The 16,501-nt window shown below is 39.2% G+C and overlaps 1 pseudogene; it reads right to left on the reverse strand.

Moving 5' to 3' along the window:
- Window positions 1-15,860, reverse strand: part of LOC129061904 (tubulin alpha chain-like) — a 124,209-nt pseudogene extending 108,349 nt beyond the window's left edge.
- Between the last annotated feature and the right edge of the window lie 641 nt (window positions 15,861-16,501).

Consider the following 16,501-nt stretch of genomic DNA (forward strand, 5'->3'; position numbering starts at 1 on the left):
ATAAGTTGACTATTTATTTTATGAATTGGATGCACATCCTGCCAGGTTTTCCAAGTGGTTATGACAACAGAATCCCTCATCTATAACACCCATCCATAGCCCTCATCTATAGCTCCCTTGTTTGCTCTGAAGATAATATATTGATTGAGCCTCTTTTGACGGCATTCTTTCCATGCTTTTCACATGAGGAAGAATTACTGCTGTTTTCCCCGGGGGATCTGAAACGACTGCATTTTTACACGTTATTTACTGTATATATTCTAATATTGAAATGGTCAATTCATTTATAATCTTTTTAACATGCCTTAGAGAATAAAGGTTCTGTTCTTACGTTTGCATAGGGAAGCTTCTTTTCCTTCTTTTGCATGTAAGTTTTACTTTATAACTCATTAATTGATCTTGCACCCATGAATAGTTAACATTAATTATGCACAATTAGCATATTATAATGTATGACACATGTTTCAGGCGAATATTAGGCAGCATAATTATACTGAATATTACTGCGTTCAGCCATGTAGGTTCGCAAAATATGATGGATGGTGTGTTCATCTCTATTGAATCCATTTACCTGGTCTAGAGTAATGGTTTTAAAATAAACACAGTTGGAAATAAATGCACATAAGTTAAATGCTGTTAAACACTAAGAAATGTTTCCAAGAGTAAGGGCTGCAGGTCAGTTGACCAATTCCCTTGCTTTTGACATTATTTTAGAGGTGTATTGTAGGATTTTAGAACTCAGCTTTAAAACCCTTCAGAATTCAAAGGCTGTTTTATGTAAAGTGTCTGACAGGCAAAATGATTCCTTTTTAAACATGACTCACCTCTGCTCTGCAGGCTTATTGCAGAGAACAAAAACATCTATGCATAGTAACAAGCAACTATTTTTGCCATAGGCAGTATTGAAGGTGCTTAAGAAAATGGGAATCCCTCCCACACTGCAGTTCAGGTCTAAAACCATCAGATGAAATTGGGCAAGAGAAATAAGGCTAGGGTAAATCCTCTCATCTGCCAGAATTATTAACAAGAGTTTACCTGTCTTTTCAAATGTTCTTTCATTAGAGCTTTTGAGTTTTCTATTCAAGTAAAATAAGATAAAAGAATAGGCTATTATTGAACTTTGACTTTCTAGTTAAGAATTCACTATTTGAAAAGTCTATTAGCCTTACAAAAATGAGACTTCCTTTAAAAAGAACCACAAAAGCCCACAGTAAAGATAACCTTATATTTCCTGTTGTGAGCATAGAAAATTACTCTGTTCTGAGTTGTCACACAAACCAATTTTTATACCCGGCCTTGATCCAGCTATTAGGCTAACTGAAAAAGGCTCTTTCCGCTCTCCTGCCCTCTCCTTTCTTTTGTGTCCTCACATTAACTTTGAGGAACCCATCTTGGAGCTCTTGGCTGATTTCTATTTTAAGAACCTAGTTCAGCCATTATAATTAGTCCCAGTTTGTCTGGAATCCTCTCAGGCATTCAACAGATTCCAAAGATTTTAAACAAGTGCTTCTCAGATTTTTCCACTGAAATATCCGCAATGGCAAAAGAAAGTCAACTTATCTTTGAGGGCCTGAGGCCATAACTCAAAATGGGAAATGTCTTTGAGGGTTTTTTTTGTCATGAAGTTCTGCATATACTTTGTATTCCTCTGTGTAACACATCTGAATTGTTTTTATTAATAAAAAATCTTAGTATTCTAAATTATTTATCATTGAGTAAAATGGATGGTCCGGGAAGACACTGTGTCTATGGCCTTGGACATTCTCTAACACCCTGTGAAGTGCTCACTGGGTTACCAGTACTTCAGTATGGAGGCCGTCTATTTCATGGTAAATCTTTGATGAAATGAGCTAAACTATTTATTAAATGTTTACTGTCACAACAATGCTTCAAAATAAATGTCCATTAATAGAAAACTGGTTAAATTACATCAAGACAGTGGAATATCATGCAATGGTTTCAAAACATAATAAAAATCTATTGTATTTTTATGCACAGATGCCCATGACACACATATTACACACAAGGGGAAAATGTCACAGGATAGTTATAGTATGATCCCATTAATATATTTGTATAAAACATTTGAAAATCTATGCATAGAGAATTGGATCTGGGAAAATTCACTTTCCAAAGCAGTGCATTGTCATGGTTTTTGTTTTTGTTTTTGTTTTTGCACCAAGTATGGATTAGTACAAATCTAAAACAACTAATATAATCCAATTTTTAAATGAGCAAAAAAGAAAGCATTGCACATGCTGTACCTGTGGTAAACCTAACCAGGTAGAAGCAAACCCCACTTATTTAATTTTTTGGTTGGAAACTTATGGAATCTTTACACTAAAGGTAGATTGTTGTGTTCTGCACAATTAGTAATTCTTTCTGTAGTGCTCTTCATGAACGGTTATATGAACTTATTTTGAATAATTCCATCTGATGTCTTGATACAGTTTGTGGTAGAACATGTAGGGCATATGGAAGAAGAGTAAAAAGAAAAAAATCTCCCATATTGCCACAATCTAGAGATAACGTAGAGGTTTTCTCAAACAGAGCTGAATCTGGGCTCTTCTGCCCAATGGCGTTGGTCCTTTTTTTCTAAAGATGCACTTCTAAGAATTCATCTGTTCCCTCTTCCAGGTGACAGCCTCCAAACCAAGTGAACCAACCATTACACTTCGTAGTCTTCCCTACATTAGGCAGAACTTTACCTTCAAATATTCCCCTCAGCACACACTTTCATTGGAGGCTTATACATTTGATGTCGCCCATCTTAAAGCCTTCCCCCAAATGATTGCAACCTTCTAAATAAGGTTTGACTATCACAGAGAACAGTGATTACCTGGGGACCTCATTCAAAATAGGAAGCTTTTGGAAGTCATAAATTTTAATATAATGATTCACATGGATTTTGTATGTCTGTATAACATATCTGTATATTATTAAAATTATTTTAAATTTATCTATCAAGTAAAATGGATGGTTCAGAAAGCTATGCTGTGCCAATAGCTTTGGACACTCCCCAACACACTGCCATGATGCTATACTAAATGGTGTGTTTTCAGAAGCAGTTGCCACAGAATGGTTGCTATGTTGTCATTAAAACAAAGTTCTCTAAGTACATATGTCATTCTCTTAATCATCCAGTCCTCTGATGAACACTTATTCTCTACTCTGTACAAGGTCCTGGGACACCATGAGAACCTGACAGTCACAGCTTCTGCCTTCAGAGAATTTACTGTCCAGGCAAATAAACAGGCAATTACAAGGCAGTGTGTGCAACACTATGAAGGGCTGCAGGATCTAACAGGGTGTCACCTAACAGGTGCTCGGGAGGGGTAGAGAAGGCTTCCTGGAGGAAGTGATAACTAATTTCAGATTTGAAAGGACCAGGGAGAATCAGCCAGGCCATGGGGAAGAGCAGGGAAGGGCAGTTCAAGGGCGTTCTAGGCACAGTACAACACAAGCGCAATCCATGGACCAAAGAAACCCTGGCATATTGAAGGACTGAAAAAAGGTTGGTATGACTGAGAGTAGACTTTGAGGTGAGAAGTGGTAGGTTTTGCAGGGTTTGAGAAGATAACTGGGGCCAGATCATGAAGGGACCTTGAAAAACTTGGTAAGAAGTGTATACTTTTTTCTAAAGGCAAGGAGAATTGCCTAAAAGTTTTTAAGCCAGAGAACAGATTAGAAGTGGTCCACCAGTCTAGAGGCAAGAAGACCAGTCTTTGGCATTGATTTATTTTGATTTTCTTCAATTTCTCATCTTTGAAATGATGATAAATACTACATATCTCAGGGGTTGTATGAGATTTAAATGGGATATTAGAGAAAAAGGGGCTGGATGAAAGTCTGGGATATGTTAGAAGCCCAGTAATACCTCCTGACCCCTCACAAGTCTATGACGTTGTGCTTTTATTAGAGTCTGACTTACTTTATAACATACGGATAACTGAATTGATATTAAATTACTGAATGACTCTTTAACTAGAGCAAGGCCCATATGGCCATCCAGTGAATGACCATGCCTATCAGGAAAAGGGCAATCAGTGTTCTTGTACAAATTATTAGAACTGTGAACCACATGCTAACTTTCATGACTATGGGAAGAAAGAACATTGGGTGTTTTTTCTTAGTGTTTGTCTCCTTAGTTAAGCAAATATGTTACTTCCTCAAATTTAATATTTTCTTTATTGCTTACATATCATGTCTTTAAGATTGCTCAATTGTTACTGATATATCAAACTATAACCATGGTAAAATGAAGAAAAAGAGAGAAAGCGGGGAGGAAAGGAGGATGAGAGAGCGCAAGCGGTAGAGGGTAGGCAACCACAGCTGAAGCATGACGCTTTGTTTGGTCTATGCAATGTAAGATAAAATTTTCCTTTAGACTACGGAAAACCTTATGCCAATCAACAATTGAACGTAAATTAAAGCACTAACCTATTGATAGTTGAAATCTTATTAGCAATATGCATGTTTTAAATACACATTTTAAATGAAATTATCTTTGGGAATGTGATTTTCCCCTGAGTGGTATAAGTGGGTTTATATTTTTTTCATTATTTTACCAATCAAGTTTGCTTAGCAAAACCATGCTATAGCAACTCTATTATTTTTTAGTATTACTTTTAAAAAATAATGTGAGAATACAGTCTGGAACCCAATGGTCAAGTATTCTAACCAGCCAGGGATTCTTCTAAAGGATCCTTGGGCCAACAGGTTACTCTGAAGCCATATCAAGGTAGAAGAAACAGAATAAATTCTGTCCAATACCAGTGGGAAGGTGGCGAAACAGCATGGAAACAAAATTCTGCGATCTTTCTTTTCCAGGAATAGGCAAATTATTTAATAGAGGGCTAGAGATTTAGCAGAAACCCTTGGCCCCTTAAAACAGACTGATGTGCAGAGAAGACCATTCTATTCTGTGTAGCTATAAGGTTAGTGATTGTGATTCAAGAGTTGACATTTATTTTTCACATTCCATGAGCAAAATTAGTACCATATGGCAACTAACCATTGGGAGGTTAAAAATTGCAAGACAAAAATATTTCTGCTTTTAAAATATAAAATGGATCAAAATGCTTTGAGCGCCTCTTTATTTTTATTGTACCTTACCTTCCTTTTTCCTTTTCATTGGCAAGTAACCATATAGCATCAATCACCTAGCATACATTTAATAATAAATTGGTGATGATAAATATTTCATTTACATGTAAGATTCAAGCTTGGGTTTACTAATGAAGGAAGAAGGCCTTCATTAAAAATACTTCTTCATAAGGGATCACCTACTTTTTCCCCCTCATTTCCCCAAAACTTTAGCTAATGAACACCAAGCATCCTCTTTCTTTAGACTTTTTTCACTATTTTCTTCATCATATTTCTATGTAAAGGTGCCCCAAATATCCTATTACTTAGTGCCCAAATTATACTGTTAGAACTTTATTCCTTTAGCCGAGGGCTACAAATACAAATATCCTCATAAAAAGAGTATCGGTTAGTTGTTTGCATCATACTAGGACTCAAGGATCCCGTGTAGAAAGGAAAACCAAAAGCCCCAAACTATTAGACACAACACTGCAGGAGGAGAAAGATGTGAGTGAAAAAGAGGCAGAATGGGGAGGCCGCAGCTGCTCAAAAAGATGAGCTGCTGCCCAGGGATTTGGCGGAGCTCAGTTGCAGGTGCAAAAGCTTCCAGGTAGGTGGTTCCTTTTAGCTCCACGGTGTGAATATTTGTAGGCAACAATGCTTGGGGCTCTGCATTTGAGCCCTGGGGCAGAGACTTCTAGGCAGTAACCATCAAAAAAGCTTTGTCTGGCTGACCCAAAACAGACCCAGTGGATAGTCGTAGGCATGCCAGAAAAGTCACACTACACTGCATTCCCTTCCTTGCATAACATTACCAACCCATTTCCCAATGATATCCAACATCTGAGAAGCACAGCAGCAGGTGCTACATTAAGCTTCTCTCAGTTAATTTTCATAATAACCTGGCTACTGTAATTATCCTCATTTTACAGATGAGGACACTGGGGCTGAGAGTTAACTAGTTCACCCTAAATTTCAGAGATAAGCTGTGGTATTCTTTTGCTAGTATTAATAAGCCACAGATGGGGTGGCTTAAACAATAGTTTATTTTCTTACAGTTTTAGAAGCTTGAAGTCAAAGATCTAGGTATTGGCGGGTTGGTTTCTTCAGAGACCTCTCTCCTTGGCTCATAGGTGGTCTATACAGGTATTCTCCTGTGCCTGTGTCCTAATCCCTTTTTATCAAGTCATCTCATACGGGATTAGGGTCTATCCCCAACCTCATTTCACTTAGTTACTTTTTTAAAGATCCAATCTTCAAATACAGTTACCTTCTGAAATACTGAGGTTAAGGACTTCAACATTTTTTAGCGGGGCCCAATTCAGCTCATGACAACAATTCTTTTTCATTTTTAAGTACACACACATAGCGTTACCATAGATAACATGATTTAGTTACTTACAACAGTAAAATATTATTATCAGCCAATGAAACAGAAATCACTCTAGGTACCTTAAAACAAGAAATTTGACACACAGAGAAATGGTTACGTAGGTGACAGAAGATCTGAGCCATTCAGCGGAGACGAGCTAGAGATGAGATAAGCACAGGAAGATATTTGTTCTCCTAGGGTTGGTGGCACAAAGGAAGGAGGTGGTATCATGGAGCAGCTGTGAACTGTGGGGTCTGCTGAGGAGGAGCTGGGACTACAGAAGGCAGGTCTGTTTGGCAAGCAGCAGTGACATGGAAGAGGTGGGTGCTAAGAAGATGCCACCAGAAACAGAGGAGGAGAAACATTTTGACTTCTCCCCTCTGCCATACCTGCCTCTAGCTGGACCTGCCCGCAGACTGGCAGGCACTAGAATATCAAAGTGTAGTTCCCTTAGTTCCTTATTGTATAGATGAGAGCAAGTGAAGGGCAAGGGATTGCTCTGAGAGCGAACAGCCAATGACTTGCCCAACTATACAGTTCATTTCACAAGTTGCGCATGTTTCTTAACTAATGGTTTTGTGGGCATTATAATGTCACCAGATAAATTCCTTTAAAAACCATAAAGCAGCAGTACCTGAATCATTTAGACCCTGTTTAAAGCCAGGATGCTCGTCCTTGCTTATACAGACCAGAAAAGCCCACACTTTGATCTGATGGATAGTTTCCTTCCTAGTTTTATCTACAGTGGACTTAGACCATGAAATTGTTCTCTCCGTGAGTAAATGCTTGCAAAGAGCTTTCAGACGACTTACCTGACAATTGCTTGGTTTACTCATGACCTGTCGCTAGCATATTTTCTCCTCTCATCTGCAGTTCTTTGAGAGAGGAACACATCTTTGCAGGAACCTGTGGCTCTTGGCAGTGTCAGGATTGATCATAACACATATGTGGAGCCCTTTGTGGGGAGGGAGCCAGGAGAAGGGGGATTACACGTTCATGGGGCTAGAATACTCTTCAGTAGTGAATTGGAGAGGCGTGGGGTGTCAGACATGTAAAGAGAATCATTTAGAGCCACTTGTTTTCTATGAAGAGACTTTTTTCCCAAAACCGGGGCTGATTCTGCCTGCGTAATGTGTTCTACATGTTCTGCAGTCAGACCCCTCTGCATGCTTAACAACACAAGTTCCAGGAACCTTGGGGACTGTGCTAGTAAACACCAGAGATGCTAACCATGTCAAAGCGGAAAGAAATGACATACTTACAGTACCACGAGACATTCAGTTCCGAAGCCCCTGAAACAACTGGGATGGGAGAGATTTGATGCGGACACACTAATCACATGACCTGTTGGATTTCTGTGAAGGTAGTGGCAATCAATTCTCTCTCCTAAAAACACAAGTCAACAGAGAACTAATTCTGAGTAATTTAACACGACCACATGTAATAGTGGCAGTTGTCCTGGGAGAGGGGCCAAGAAAAAGCCATGTGCGCAGTCAGGCACACACCAAGCACACAGGCCGGCACTCCTAGTACAAAAGGCATATATGTCGCAGGGAGAGCTGAGGAAACCACTTCAAATGGAGGTACCTTCTTTAGTAAATATAATTCAGCTGAGGGGACATTGCCACACCTGCCAAGCAATACTACACTCATGAGACCAATGTTTGTGACCCAGAAAACAATGATTTAAAACAGGTGACTCAGTCTTCACAGGTGTAACTCCTTGCGTCTTAGTGGGCCTCAGCTGGTCAAGCACTCAGTTTATATTGTGAAATTAATAAACAGACACCTGATTGCAAGTGGAGTCAGGCTGCCCTGGCCCATGTGCCTCGGTTGGAGTGTTGTCCTGTAACCAAAAGGTCGCTGGTTGATTCCCAGTCAGGATACATGCCTAGGCTGCAGGTTTGATCCACAGTCAGAGGTGTTGGGGAGGCAACTGATTGATGTTTCTCTCTCACATCGACATTTCTCTCTCTCTCTCAAATCAGAATAAAATAAACCTTTAAAAACACAAATAAATAAAGTGGAGTCAGGAGGCTAGAAGAGAGAAGAGCTTGCATGCATGTGTCACTCAACACACTACTGAGCCCAACAGGAAGAGACATACCTTGCATCTCTGACAGGAAAAGACAGTACATTACCACCTCAGCAGGAGGAAGAAAAAGTTCCTCCTTTCCCAGTACAACTCCATCAAGGGGAGGCCACAGCTCAGCCAATGAAAAATCACTATACTTTGAACTTTCAGTTTCCACCAATGGACTCTTCATTTACAAAAGCCCCTCCCAAGCCCATAAGAGAGAGTTTTTGTCCCTCCTTTCTCTGAACTTAGACTGTGTGTTCCAAGTTACAATTCTTTGTTGTTCTGGAATAAACCCATTCTGCTGGAGAAATATCTGGCTGTCAGTTTGTTTAAGGTCAACATTATCTAGCTGCTTCCCCTGCTAACTCTGGTGATCATCACTGACTCTAAGCTACCATCTCGTCAGGGGCTGTTTCTATATTTGTAATCATTTTAACCCCAGTACTCAGCTTAGTGTCTAGCACATGGCAGGGCAAATTACTCTCTAGGATGCTCTCTGAGTTTGCACATAAAATGTTTGAAGTATTATATTTTGCCATCATATTTACTGAATATCATGGTTAAAATTATTTTTAGTTTTGAAAATCAAATCATAATGTGGATAATTAGCTTCCTTGAGTCTATTCTAAAATCCTGTCTAAGAGTTTTTGGAGGAGAGGACATTTAATTATAAACAGGAATTTGGGTAAGAGGCTTCCAGTTTGGAACGTTTCAGGGCCCTGGGGAGTTCACACCACCTTACTCTTTACTAGGACACCTGCGAGAGGTTGGCATTTAAAATGGCTTTCGAACATAGCTGTTCCTTGGAATCATCTGGGGAGCTTTAACACTCTTCATGCCTCAGTCTTGGTATTCCAACGTAATTGGTTTGAGTAGGAGCTTGGTCATGGGGATTTTTTTTAAAAAAAATTCCCAGATGATTCTAATATGCAGCCAAGGTTGAGAACCAAAGTGAGACTCATTTCTTCTGAGGATATGAAGAATAGTTACTATTACTGATGAGGAGCCTCAAGTGACCTCATCCACTTGTCTTTGTCTAAATTACCGATAAAAGGAGATGTAGTCCATCCTTCATAATTTGGCACATGGGTGGCATAGATTCACTCAGCCTGCTTTCCTTTCTTATAATAGACACCTCCCATTTTATGCTTTGAGGTTCTTTCCCAACAACTCACTTGTCACTAGCCCTTTACTAGCTTTAGAGTGGAATATAATTCCCATTCATCACTCTGCCTTGTGGGCTCCTAGAGCATTTGGTTTTAAGGAGATTCCTAGTAACTACTCTGAGGAAATTGGTTTAGAGAAATGAAACTCAGGGGAGTTACCAAGGTTCCAGAAGTTTCTAACCATCTTGGTAGCGGCAATCTCTTCTATAGCTTATACAACCTCCCTCTGAGATAGTGACTAGAAACTGGGACACAGCAAACCTCTTCCCTGACTTTCGGTTTTTTCCTTCTTAGATGAAGATGTCAATATTTAACCATCAACGTGACCTCCCATGCAGGGTCTGGGCAGACAAACAGGTGGATCCTGGTTCTAAGTGAACTGTATTGCTTGTCTTAGACTCTCCTTTATAGGGGATGGATACCCATTTCACTGCCTTTTACTGTGTTAGCATGGGCACCTAAACTCTTTTAAAACATCACCTCTATGGAAAAATGTTTCAAAATGTGAACAGCTCACATACAAATAAAAATTTTGCATCTCAACCTGTTTCTAAGCTGGAGATAGCTGACACTTATAATGCAGTAAATATTATTCAAAGAAAGAACTCATAATATGAATTAACTCATTGTTTCAGCCTTCATCAGTAAATAACAGGAATAAAACTGAGGTGCTGGAAAGTATCAGAAGGTCTACTGGGATCACAATGTGTGGTGTTACTGTGTTCTAGCTGCAGCGTACTGTTAAGGTAACTGAAAAAATCTTGAGGAGGTGCTTGGTGCTCATAATTAGCATGAATTTGGAATTATAACTTGCAAGAATAGAGCCCTGACTATGAGTCAAACACATACTAAATATAACTTAATCCTCACAAAAACTGAATGGCTTAGGCTTTATTATTACCCACATTTACAGATAGGTAAACTGAGACACAGAAGTGAAATAACTTTCCTGCGGCACAATGTTCATGAAGGTCTAAGCTGTGATTTTCACAAGATGATGTGACCTCTGAGTCAGTACAGTTTACTATGTGCAGGTCATGAGTCAAGTAAAGGATATAATCTGATTCATACATTACACCTGAAGATCAAAAGAAGAGACATTGCCTTGGCCCTGGCAGTTCCCTGTGATGACACTATCAGAGGAGAAGTATGTGTTCTTGGAAGTAGAGTAGGACATTTGGCAAGTTTAAATTTAAATGTACTCAATGGTTGGCCATTGGGTGCCCAAGTGTCTGATTTCTGTAACACTATTCTTGCTCCCACTTAAGGGCCATAACAGAGAAGTTCCTAGAGTCTGGACCTTCTCCTGGTCTTGAAAACAACTCTTTCCCCCTGCCCCATTTAGGTCTTCATAAAATCTAGTGAACTTTCCCTTTTATGAATTTTCAAAATCAACTTTAGAACTTACTTCCATGTCTGAGTAAAAAACACCCATTTTTAGTAAAGATTATCAAAACTCTAAAATTTGAAAAAATGTATTTTGAAACTATAGGCAATTTACGCCCCCTCCCCAGTTGAGAATACTTTATAAGTCTCTTAAATAAAAAATCCCAATTCTTAATTTTTGGAATAGGTTTTATTATTTGTTAAGATTCAGCTATGCCTCTTCTAGGATTAGTTATACATTCCATGACCACAGGCAAATAGGATAATCACTAGCTTGTTAAACTAAGTGCCAATGCACCATGACCAGTACAGTTTTTTTGTGGAGATGAAGGAATGAAGTGTGAGTAAGATACACCATCGTGTGGATAAAATCTATAATATTAGGGACCAAGGATTTACAAATTCAAATTTCCACACTTTAAAAAATTATAGGCCCACAATTTTAACCCATAATTCTATAATCCAAAAATCTGCGAAGACACTAAGCATTTCCACAAATCTGCTGTTATCCTGCTTGACCTAAACCAACGTGACGCTATTTGTGGTCCCTGAAAACCCCTTTATATGTGCCTATCCATATGTTTTGCTGCAGAAATTTTCATGTGTGTATTGGGTGGTTCCCAGGTCTTGCTGTGGAGGTCATGTAATATGCAGTAAGTATATACTGTTAATTTTTTAAATGGAAAAATACTAAATTCTGAAGCACATCAGGTTCCACTGACCTCAGGTTTAACATTACAGACTCTTAAAAAAGCAGCATTTGAATAACATAAATTCACCAAAACACATCACTTAATCTGTTTTTTTAATATTCACATTAATATGAATAGTTGTGATTAAAACTAGAAACAGCCTAATGAAGAGACAAAACATTACATTGTCACTCATAGGAATATATACACACTAACTCAATTAAGTACTCTACAAGACTTTGGATATCGCCTAGCCTTCAAAAATACATGTATTAAAAAGCTTTTAAACTGATTGTACTGGTATCAAGTCACTATGGTACTAAAGTTAAAAGGTTCTTTTCTATGTTTTAATGTAAATACATATGAAACAAAAGCATGTTTGCCAGCCCACAACATGGAAGTTCAAGGTAGTTAATAAAAAAAAACTATTTGCATAAAAAAAGAAGAAGGTGGCATTTTGATGAGAGCAAATATACTGAATTCTACCCAGTGTGGTTGGAATTTGGAATGTGTGTTTATTTAAATATCTAGTTAATTGTGCGTGTGTGTGAGAAATAACTCTTGCAACCTAATGCAATATATAATAAATAATCATATAAAATAGGTGTTGTTATTACTACTGTTTTATAGAGATGATAACTTCTTTGTCTCAATACAGAAACTTTAATAGGTAAACATACCTTGTAGTGTTATGGGGGTAGTAATACAAGGGATGGGCGCCAGCACAACTCTCCCATTCAGTATTCTTCCCCTTCTTCGGCCTTCCCTCCACAGAATCCATGCCCACTTCTTCATAATCTTTCTCCAGAGCTGCCAGTTCCTCCGGGCCTGGAGGACTCCCCTTCCTACATGTCCTCCCCCACGTACCGGTGCACGAATGCTCGCTCTGCGTACATGAGATCGAACTTACGGCCCAGGCGGGCCCAGGCCTCGGTGATGGTGGTGGTGTTGCTCAGCATGCACACAGCCCTCTGCACCTTGGCCAGGTCTCCCCCCAGGGACAACGGTAGGAGGCTGGTTGTTGATGTCCACCTTAAATCTCGTTCGGCAGCAATACACAAACTAGGTGGTGTGCTTGGTCTTGACGGTGGCGATGGCCGCGTTGACGGCTTTCGGGACCACGTACCCGCGATACAGCATGCAGCAGGCATGTACTTGCCCTGGTGAGGGTTGCCCTTGACCATCTGGTTGGCTGGCTTGAAGCAGGTGTTGATCTTGGCCACGAACAGCTGCTCCTGGTAGGCCTTCTGAGCTGAAATGACCGGGGTGTGGGTGGCCAGGGGGGAGCGGATGCGGGGGTAGGACACCAAGTTGGTCTGGAATTCCATCACATCCACTTTCAGGACCCCGTCGAAGCTCAGGGAGGCGGTGATGGAGGACATGATCTGCCCAGTCAGACGATTGAGGTTGGTATTCATGGGCCGCTCAAGTCCAGGTTGCACCGACAGGTGTCGTAGATGGCTTCGTTGTCCACCATGAAGGCACAATCGGACTGTTCCAGGGTCGTGTAGGTGGTCAGGATGGAGTTGTAGGGCTCCACCACGGCTGTGGACACATGGGGGTGCTGGGTAAATGGCAAATTCCAGCTTGTTCTTGCCGTAGTAAACCGAGTGGCACAAAGAGATTAAGTAATTTACCCAAATTGCTTAGCTACCAAGTGGCTGAGCCCTGAATTGAACACAGTACTGTTCTGGAATGTCAACTGTGCTTACAAATTTGGAGCATGAGTCAATGGGGATTTAGATGAGAAAGACAATGTGGGATAGTAAAAGAACTCTGGGTTTGTTTGTAAGGCGGAGGTTATGTTCAAGTCTTGAATATACTAGTCACTAGTTACCTGATTTTGAGACTTATCTGTAAAATATAGATAATAATTACTACTTCTTAGGGTGGCTGTTAAGGTTGACTATACATCCACTAGATTGGCAAGATTAAAATAATAAGTATCGGTAAGGATGTAGAACAAAGAGAATGTTCCTCATACACTATTGGTCGGAGTGTAAATTGGTCAAATTTTGGAAAATAGTTTGACATTATCTTGTTAATGTGAATGTGTATTCACTCCATGACCCAGAAACTGCACATCTAGAGAAATGTGTGCATATGTACACCAGTATTTACCTACAAGAATGTCCACTGCAGCATTATTTGTAATAGCCCCAAATTGGAAACAAGCCAAAGGTCTACACACAGGCAAATGGAGGCATCAATTGTGGAATATTCACACTATGAAACATAAGAAAATAGTGAACCTGAATGAACTTCAGCCATATCAAACAACATGGTTAAATTTTAAATCTATTGTTGAGTAAAAATGAGCAATTCCCAGGAGAACATAGAGAGTGTGATATCATTTTTTTATAAATGGAGAAAACAAGCAAATTTTAAAAAAATCTTGTTTAGAAATAGAGGCCTGTGAGGTCAAATTATTTTTGAATTGTAAGGCAATGATCAAATTGGAACCCAGATCGCAGTTACCTGTGTGAGGGGCAGGGTAGAGAGAGGTGAGTGTGTGGGCTGCTGATCCGAGATGGGCACATTCATAGCTTTAACATTATTAAAAATGTTCTGGTTCCTATACTAGATGGTGGGATCGCAGATGTCAACTTTTTAAGTTATTTTTCGTAACATGTATATTACATATAATCTTTTTTTAGCCATCAAATATTACATAGTACTCATTTAAAAGCCTCATTTAGTGCAACTGTGAATCTTCTGCATCCTGTCCAGCAGTAGATACACATTGTAGATGCCCAAGGATTTATTTTAAAAACTAATAATACTCGCCTAAAAAGAAAATTAAAAGAGGCACTAATCATGACGTGCTTTGCGAATGAAAAATGTTATACAAACAATAGGTGTTATTCAAAGAGAAAATTTACTGTAATATCATTTAGTTTCCACTCCCTTAAAACTGAATTGCTTTAAATGATGGTCTTGCAAGGAAACGCTTGTCAACACTTCCCATCAGAGACTCATAATGCATTGAATCTGTGCCCTCAAACCCACTCGTTTCTGATAGAATATGGAAGTAAGAGTTTATTTACAACCTGTTTCTTCCTCAGGTTTTAAAAGGAGTGAGTGTTTTCTTCAGTAGTAGTTGGGGGTGTTCACCATGCAAGGAATACTTGTCAGTCTAAAAATGCTGAAAATGATGGAGGAGAAAAGAAATGTGCACTCTCCTTCAAAAATACTTTTCTAGCCCTGGCCGGGTAGCTCAGTCAGTTAAAGCATCATCCCCATATGCCAAAGTTGTGGGTTCGATCCCTCATCAGGGCACATACAAGAATCAACCAATAAATGCATAAGTAAGTGAAATAACAAATTTTGTTCTCTCTCCCCTTCTCTCCTCTCTCTAAAATCAACAAATAAAAAATTAAGAAAAAACTTTTCAATGTTCCTGTGGGAAAAACCCAAGGTGGCTGTTAAGGTGATCAACATTTGGAAAGTATGCAGTATGCAAAGGCAAATAGTATGTTTGTAGTTTGTGCTCTGTGCCTAAAATTTGTATTTCACCTACTATCACAGAGAGAAAAAGAGCACTCTGCATCTTTTCGCTAATGGCCCGCTCTGCTGAAAGTTATTATTTCATGTCTTTTACTCAGAATGTACTCTCAATTTGACTTCTTTATTTTTGACAATTGCTTTTCTTGTGCATCTAGGCATCATTCCTTTCTTAAGGATAAAAGGGAGGACTAAGATAGGAATTCTTTGTATAATTACCAAATAACAATTAGAGTTTATTGTGTGTGTGTGTATCTTTTAATATTCTACTGTATTGTCCTTCCTCAAAACAGAGGCAGCCCTGGAGTGTGGTTATAAGTCTGTTTACACCACCCAGATATCAAATTGACTTGCTAATGGTAACTCTTCCTTGGTATCCATGGGTTACTGTGTCATGTGATTTGACATCGAGTACAGACAGTGCTGATTAGGAGCATCCAGCTCTGTCCATCTCCTTGCATCACTGAACCATCTGGTCATTTATTCACTAATAAGCCCCTAATGGCCCAAATATTCACCGGCCTGTCATTGTGACATGGCATAAAATGCCTACATCTTTCAACTCGCTTTGACATGTTGCTTGTTTCACATCAAAACCCGTCATTTACAGGAAAAGAGCTCAGAGGGGTAAAAACTTGACCTAATCTGCAGTGTTAACACAAAGACAGAGGCTTGGTATCTAGTAGCCTGACGGAAAGCATGTAAATGGGCAGGAATTCATTTTGTACATTTTTTTCCATTCTCATTTTACAACATTCTTTAAGTTTGGTATCATCCCTAATATGGGATTTTATGTGGGCTCTGCACTGAAGTATCTATGCAGTATCTGTTTAAATAGTAAAGAGCTCTTTAAAGGGAAAAAGCTTCCTGGAGACACAGAGCTTGCCTGGTTTACATTTAAATGGACAGGGAAAAAAAATAATACAAAGTGGATCCAAAAAGCAGCTCCAAGCGATTGTCAGAAGACCATGGTTTCCTATTTTAACCCTCTCTTACTCTCTATTCTTCTTTTCCAGCTTAATATGCTTTTCCCCATGTTACATCTATGTGTCGTAAGAAATTTGAGGTTATCCATGTTTGGAGCACTTGATACTATCACCAGAGCAATAATGAAAGGTTGGACCCCCGCTTTTAGTCACAACCATTAGGAAGGACAGGTCGAACTTTACAAACAGATTGGCATAAGCAGAGTTAAAATTAAAAAAAATCAGAGGGG

The sequence above is a fragment of the Pteronotus mesoamericanus genome, unplaced genomic scaffold, assembly GCF_021234165.1.
Source record: "Pteronotus mesoamericanus isolate MK-2021 breed Mesoamerican mustached bat unplaced genomic scaffold, CSHL_Meso_final scaffold_651, whole genome shotgun sequence".
NCBI lineage: Eukaryota > Metazoa > Chordata > Mammalia > Chiroptera > Mormoopidae > Pteronotus > Pteronotus mesoamericanus.